This window comes from Nuphar pumila, chromosome 9, assembly GCF_984573655.1.
Source record: "Nuphar pumila chromosome 9, dmNupPumi1.hap1.1, whole genome shotgun sequence".
NCBI classification, from domain to species: Eukaryota; Viridiplantae; Streptophyta; class Magnoliopsida; order Nymphaeales; family Nymphaeaceae; genus Nuphar; species Nuphar pumila.
In genome coordinates, this window is record NC_143257.1 from 37,942,346 (window position 1) to 37,950,606 (window position 8,261).

Sequence of the window (8,261 nt, forward strand, 5' to 3'; positions counted from 1 at the left end):
AAAAAGCACAAAGAAGAGTGAGCCATTGGACTCCCAACGGCTCTCAATAGAGCCGTTGGAAGCCCACTGACTCCCTCTTCCCTCTCATTCTCTTGTATTATAAATAGGGGATTCTCCACTCTTATTTTGTATTCTTCTTGAGTGTGGGTTTCTCCCACTTGAATAAAAGTCTTTTCTTATTCCCTTTTGCTTTGCATACTCTTTTTGAGTTTGGTGTATGAACTCTAGTGGTTATTGTAAGTGTATGCTATTTGTGAACCTTCGTGGTTCTTTTGTGTGATTGGTTGTGAGCATCATTTGAAGATCTAATTGTGTACTTCATTTCCTTACATGGTATCAGAGCCATTGGACTGATCAAGTTAAAATTTCTCAGTGCATTGTGATGATGCATGAAATGCACATCATGTAAACAAGTTTTTCATGCATTTTGTATCAAGTTTAAGGTTTTAAACCCATGTTTAGATGTGTTTTGATAGTAAGGGGCTATGGTTCGAATTTCAGAAAAATCGAAGTTAAAATGAGAGAGTTATGGCTATTTCAGTGTTTGGGCACGGATTTCGAGGTGGATCGGATCCATATCCGACCCAATTAGGTCAATTGGACCTTGGATCAACTCTTAGAAAGCCCAAAACCCAACCCACACGCCTATCCATATCCATTTCAAAAAGTTTTTCTGAAAACCCCCCAGAAAGTGGCGCCTAGCAATTTTTTATTTTTTAACACTCTTTCTGAAAAAGGTCAAAACTATAAATAGTTTTTTTTCAAGAACCCTAGGCGTCTTTGGCTGTGTTTGGACGCCCCCTACACTGACTCTACAGCAGCAGCTCCTTCCTCTCCATCTTCCCCAACGTTTTGGCCATTGAAGACTGTCCTATGCTTGGTTTCCAAGCATATCTCGATCCCCTTTGTGTTCTTTTCATTTCTTTCTTGTTCCTTGCTGTAGTATTCACCATTTTCTGTATTTTTGCAAGTGTAGCATAAGTGGAGACCATTAACCTTGGGCGAGAGTGCGCAACACACCACCAAGGTGAGCCGGCCCTACCTCCATCCGGCTTTCTACACCCTCCGATCGCGAATCAGCTCACATTCCATCGTCGGTGGATCTCCAACGTGTAGCAGCTGCAAAAGGTGCCATTTTTGGTGAAGTACAGCATTCTCGAACTGTATAGGACGTCCATCTCCAGCCACGGTCCGCTCTTCTTCATCCCCCCGGTCGTCGGATCTTCCAAAAGGTAGGTCTTCTTCTTCCTTCTCTTCTAGATAAAACCGAATTGGGTGTGGGTTTTCTTTTTATTTTCTTTTCTGTGTGTTTCTTATTTTTCTTTTTGTTTCAACCTTAGATTAGATTTCGTGCATAGGCCAGCACGTTAGATTAAGTTTATGTGTTTGTTTGATTCATTGAAATCGATTTTTTTTAGATTTTTCATTCTTTTCATTAAAATCGACTAGATCTTCATCTAGCCGATCCTTCAAATTTCTCTTAGGGATTCTTGGGTCTGTTCTACAGAAAATCCAATAAAAAAAGTGTTCATTTTGAGTTACCTTATTTGATTTTTGTGTGGGTTGCATTTGGTTTTAATTGAAAAGAAAAATCCAAAAATCGGCTAGAATTATTCTAGCCGATTCTTGATTTTCACAAAAATATTTTTCTTTGTTCTGATTTTTTTTTTATGTCCAGCATGTGTATTGTGTTGTTTTGCTGAAAATCTCATTAGGAAATTTCATTTTAGTTCATTTTATTTGTGGGTTGTGATTGTGTTTTGTTTTGATTTTATTTTTGAAAAAGAAAAAAAATCGGCTAGGATTGTTCTAGCCGATCTTTGTATTTTTGTTAAATGTGTGTGTTGATGTTGGTAAACCGTGTGTTTGCTGTGTGTTTTAAGTGTTAACAACATTATAAAGTTGTGTTAATTCATTTACTTCGTTTAGGATAATTCTAAATAATCGTTTTTAGCATTTTGTGTTTTTGATGTTTTGAATCTATTGAAAAACAAAAATTACAAGAGTCAATTTTTATTTTCTTTACGTTTTTAAATAAACTTCAGCATAGTGCTGTTCATGTTTGCATTTAGGGGAGTTAGGAGTTCTTTTCATCATATTTTAATTTAGTTCTATCAAAATAAGATTCCTTAGTAAATCGTTTTTTTTAGTTTAAGATTTTTTTATTCTTTTCATTTTTTTTAGTCTTCTTCTTCACCAAGGACGGGCGGCAGCCATTAGAGCTCCCCTTGAGCTCTTGGTCGAATTTTTAGAAATTATTAATTGTCATTAATTGAGTTAGGAAGGTGTCTAGGTTCAATGCATTAGGGTTTTCTTTCCTAGCCGTTTTTAGGGGTTAATTAAGTAGGTTTTGGGGATTAGGTTAGTATTTAATCCTAGGAAATCGTTTTGCTATTTAAATTCCTTTATTCCCTAGGTAAAAATTAATTATATTAGTTTAGAAAGTAGCCCTTTTAGAGGTTGACGATTTTTGAGAAGTGAGGCATTTAAGGAAAATTTGAATTTTGAATGGGTATTAAAGAAGGAGTTACTCCTTAACTTTGGAAAGTGTTTTTGGCATTAAATAAAAATTCCAATCTAGGCTACACGATTTCTATAGAGTATTAAAAGTATTTTAATTCCATCTTGAAAAGCAAAAATCGTGTATTTTTAGATTGGTCTTTCCATTTTTCCAAAAGGAGCTTTAAAGGCAATTAAGGAGTGTAACTCCCTCTTTAAATGGGGCGATTTTTGAGAATCCAAAGCATTTCAAAATTTGAACATTGGTAATTATTACATTCCTTTTCTAACCTTCTCCATTAAAATCGTTAACTTTAAATTAATTGTAGGAATTAAGAGGTTACTACTTTAGTCTAACCCTAACCCAGTCAACCCTAACCCTAGGTCGAGTCAAACCTAGTTCAACCCACTTGAGCCTAGTCAAGTCAACCTTAGTTTGAGTCAACCGACCCTACCTATTGAACCTAATCTAACCTAGTCAATTAGATTGACTTGGTTAGGTGCGCCTTGTGTCAAAGTCAACTTGAACTCTAGCCCAAGTCAAATACAACTCGAGCCTAGTCAAAGACCTAGACCTAACTCGAGTCAACCCTTAGTCTAAACCAAGTCGAGTCAACCGAGCTTACCTTACCCCATTCGAGCCTAGTCAAACCTAAGTTGAGTCAAGCTTAGTTGAACCTAAGTCAACTCGAACCTAGTTGACTAAGTCAACCCTAAACCGAGTTCAACCTAGTCTTAATAAGCCCAAGTCCAAGACCTAGACCTAGCCCAAGTCAAAGTCAAAACAAACCCGAGGTCGATTCAACCTTTACCTAGTCAACCCAACCTTAGCTAAACCTAGCCGAGTCTACCTAAGTCAACCGAACCCAACTAGTTAGGTCAAACCTAAACCAAGTCCATACTAGTCCGAGTCGAGTCAAACATAGTTCGAACCTACCTAATCCAAACCGGGTTCTCCCAAACCAGCCCGAACCTATCTAAGTCAAAACTGAGCCTAGTTGAGTCAATAGAGTGAGCCCTAACCCTAACCTTTGTTCTTTAGTGAAGTAAGTTTATTTAGTATTATTTCTTTTGATTTTTATACTAATTAGTTTATTTACCTAATTTAGTTTTAGTGTAGAAGTGTGTGTACGTATATCGTATTTGTTTAGTATGTGTGAAATGTGTTTTGTGCTGGTTTGAATGATAGTTAGATATTCATTAACTTAGTAGGCATATTGCATTTTATTGATTAGCATAGTTGCATTTGCATTGTTATTTAACGTAGTTCTAGTCATAATTTGCTTATCGTGTTTTGCTCGTCGTACATTTAGCATATTTTTAATAGTCATCTGCATATACACTGTTATACAGTGTCATTTAGATTGCATTAGGTTTGATTTGTCTTTTAGAGTGTTAAAATAGATTCTTAAAGTGAATAGTGCACTCAAATAAAAACCAGATTTTTGCCCTGTTGCATTAGCATTATTTTCTGTGCAAAAACTCTGTGTTTTCCAATTTTTTTTCTTCTATTCACTTTATTGACGTGTTATTTAACTGCAGCCCAAATTTCAGCTCATTCGGAGTTAATTTGGTCTGATTTTTAAGCGTTTTGCAAAAACCGCTTTTTCTGGATTTCAAATTACAGGACTTGCGATATCCTGATTTTTCCCAGATTTGAAATGCTTATATCTGGAGTTCCAGATACTGTTTTTCAATTCTGTAAAAACTGTCAGTTTGTTTAATCTCTCATTTGCAGAACAGAACAAATTTCGGGAAAATCGGACCTCGTTTGCTTTGTCAAACAGCGGTTTTCCGATAACCTGTCAGAATGCTATTTTACACTAGTTAGGGGTAGTTTCGTAATTTTCTTAGTTTCGGCAATTTAGACTTGTTTTCAGTAGTTTTTGCATTTTAGGAGTTGCATAATCAGCATACAGCATTAGTAGAATTAATTTGGTCAATTTTAGAATTAATTTAGTATTTTATTTAATTTTGGTTTGATAAATAGCATTTTTTTATTATTTTCGTAAAAGTAGAATTAGTTTTAGTTATTATTTGCCTTATTAGAATAGAATACTAACTTTGTATTTTTCTGTATTTTTAGGTTATAAAGAATATTTAGTTTCCAGGGTTATTTTTCAAGTGTGAGGAGCGAATAATTGGCGAAAAGATGGAAATACCCTTGGTGTGGAGCAGAAGACTGATTTGCGTGTTTATTTTCATTTTAGTAATTAATTGTAGTTGTATTAACTTTATAATTGTAGATTGACATTTGACATTAATAAATTAAATTTTCTAGAAATATCGTGGTTAATACCTGTTCCCTGAGGATTCGACCCGTACTTACCACTTTGTGGAAAGTCGGTTTTTATATTTTTGGTTGACGATTTTCCAAAATTTTATTGAAAATAATTGTTTTAAAAAAAGCATTCCAAAATATCAACCAAATTTTGGCGCCGTTGCCGGGGAACGACGAATTAATTACTTTATTTTTTAGAGTTGAATTTATTAAATTGTTTTAGTTAGTTAATTAGGTGTTTTATTTTTAGTTAGTAGGATTAGTAAGTGAATATAGGATTAACATAGTTAGTAAATATAGGATTCATGTTCTGTTCTTTCTAGGATTCACTTGAAATTCATTCTGCAAGGAGCGATTAGACAGATGAGTTTTAGAAAAACGTAGTTTGTGATTTCCTGTATTTATCTTTTCAGTACTTTAGAGTAGTCTAATTTGTTATTTCATTTACTTAGTTATATCATTCTGACATAATTAGTTGGCATATTTGTTTAGTAGTTATTTTGTGATATTTATATTTTAGTATCTGTGTTAGTTTATTTTTTATTTTTAGATTTAGGTCGTTTGCTTACATCTGGTCTTAGTACCAGTGTATGTAGGGTCGACGAGGTCTAGGAACCCCATTACACCCATTTGTTGACAACCCAGAGAGAATTTTACATTCTCATCGAAGTTCGGCAACAATGCCTGACATGGATCCTCCACCTCCACCCCCAGTTCTTTCACGCCCTCTGCGGGAATACTTCATTCCCATAGACTATGTTCAGGCATCCTGCATTCGGAGACCCGATGTAGGAGCGCCTCATTACGAGATTAAGGCCAGCACTATTCAGATGCTTCCATCCTTTTATGGCCTTAGTCATGAGGATCCCTACCGACATTTAGATGAATTCCTCGAAATCTGTTCTACTGTTAAGATACAAAATTTCGATGATGATGCTTTAAGGTTGACTCTATTCCCCTTTTCATTGAAGGACAAAGCCAAGTATTGGCTAAAGTCCTTAGATTCTGTAGAAATAGAGTCATGGGATCAATTGCAGCAGGAGTTTCTTCGAAAATATTTTCCCATTGGTCGTACGAACCAATATCGTAGAGCCATCACTAGCTTTTTAGAGCTAGATGGTGAGCGCTTTCATGAGACCTGGGAGAGAATGAAGGATCTCCTCAGGAAATGTCCCCATCATCAGGTGCCAAAATGGCAACTGGTGCAGAGCTTCTATGATGGATTGTCTGACAAGAATCGTCAGATGATCGATTCTTCATGTGGAGGGACATTCATGCTGAAGAGCGAGGACGAAGCGTGGAGGCTATTTGATACATTGGCCGAGAATTCACTCCACCATGCTTCGAGTTCTCAATCTGATAGAGCCACACCCAGCATTCAGAAGAAAGCTGGTGTTCTTAAAGTTGGTCCATCTACTGCACTACAGTGCAAGGTAGACATGATTGCTCAGAAGCTGGACCAGCTTCTCTCAGGACCATCCACTACACAGCAGGTGTGTACTCTTTGTGCCAGTCCGGCGCACAAGATCACTGAGTGCCCTTCGGCAGCTCAGTACCCTGAATTTATTCAAGAACAAGTTCAGGCAGCTCAAGGTTACGTCAGACCGCCGAATAACCCATTTTCATCGAAATATAATCCAGGTTGGCGTAACCATCCCAATTTTTCATGGAAGAATCCACAGTCTTCCATGCAGATGCCTACTTCCTCTCAGCTAGTTCGGCAGCCATCTTTTACTCAGTCATTTCAAAGACCGACTTATTCTCAGTCTTCTTCTTCTTCTGTCACTCCCCCGATTCAGCAGGAGTCTGCCCCGCAGACATCTTTTGAGGAGAGACTTCTCCAGGCATTCCAAGAGGTGAAAACCTCTAATCAGAACGCCTTCGAGAAGTGTAGCCAGATTTTGAGTTCGCATACACAGTCCATTGCGAAGTTAGAATCGCAAATGGGACAGTTAGCTGAGGCTATTAGTAGGAGACCCGAGGGTACATTGCCGAGTCAGGCTGTCATGAACCCGAAGGGCAAGGACCAGATGACTGGAGGCCTATTTCATACTGAGACACAGCAGCAGGCCAAATCGGTTATGGCCCTGAGGAGTGGACGTGAGTATCACGTCGAGAGTAGAGAGCGAGAGAGTAGAGAGAGGATAGAGGAGCCAGAGACCATTGTTTCACCTACGTCGGCTCAATCATCATCCCCATCATCACCTTCACCATCTTCATCATCTTCATCCTCAGAGAAGAAGAAGAAGGATAGGAGTGAGTCTTCTCACAAAGAGGAGGAGCCAGCAGAGTATATTCCCCCACCACCCTATCCCAAAGCATTAGAGTCTTCCGGGTTTAGAGGGAAGCAAGGTGCGAAGATCCAAGATATGCTCGATATATTCAAGCATGTGCAGATCAACCTACCTTTGCTGGATGCGATTCAGCAGGTGCCGGCATATGCCAAATTCCTGAAGGAACTATGTACGCAAAAGCGTAAATCTAGAGAGCGAGTTCCTAACAGGGTCCATCTGACTGAGCAGGTGAGTTCAGTACTTCAGCATCAGACACCACCAAAGCTCAAGGACCCTAGAGCCCCAATCATTGCGTGTACCATAGGGAATATCTGGATAGTACGCGCATTGCTCGATCTTGGAGCAAGCGTGAACATTCTGCCCGGGTATTTCTTTGATTCTTTCGGGCTAGGAGAGATGAGATCGACTCCGATTACACTTCAACTGACAGATCGTTCTGTCAAGGTACCGAGAGGTGTCTTGGAGGACGTGCTAGTTAAGGTGGATGATTTTTATTTTCCAGTCGATTTCATTATTCTCGATATGGAAGGAGTAGATAGCCAGCACCAGACTCCGATTATTTTAGGCAGACCATTCTTGGCGACTGCCAATGCGTGCATCAACTGTAGGACCGGAGCCATGGATCTCTCATTCGGCAATAGGAAGGTAAAGCTGAATATTTTCAATGCCGCGATGGGACCAGCAGGAGACATGGACTGCTTTCATGTAGACATTGCACAGGAGTTAGTGGAGGAGCAGCCCGAGTTGTACATTACCGAGGATTCTTTAGATTTGTACCATATAGAGAAGAATAGCGGTGTAGATAGTGTAGATGTGTCTAGAGTGTCGTCAGAGAGACCACCTTGGGGAGCGGTCAGGGAGCCTCTTCCACCACTTGCGGAGACCCCCGCCAAATCTTCGATTGAGTCACCTCCGAAACTTGAGTTGAAACCCTTACCGGATTCACTCAAGTATGCATACCTCGGAGATGAGGAGACTCTGCCTGTGATCATCTCGTCCTTGCTCACTGAAGAGCAAGAATAGAGACTGCTGACTATTCTTCGAGAGCACAAGGCAGCGATTGGCTGGGAAGTTGCTGATCTGAAGGGGATTGATCCTTCATTCTGCATGCATAGAATCCACTGTGATGAGGAAGTCAAGCCATTTAGGGATATGCAGAGAAGGCTAAATCCCAACATGAAGGAAGT

General features: G+C 39.0%; 1 non-coding gene across 1 annotated transcript; it reads right to left on the reverse strand.

Moving 5' to 3' along the window:
• Positions 1-5,863: 5,863 nt before the first annotated feature.
• LOC149828565 (small nucleolar RNA R71) lies at positions 5,864-5,966 on the reverse strand. Its single transcript, XR_016434515.1, has one exon. It is a non-coding gene; the product is annotated as a small nucleolar RNA R71 (small nucleolar RNA).
• Positions 5,967-8,261: the final 2,295 nt, after the last annotated feature.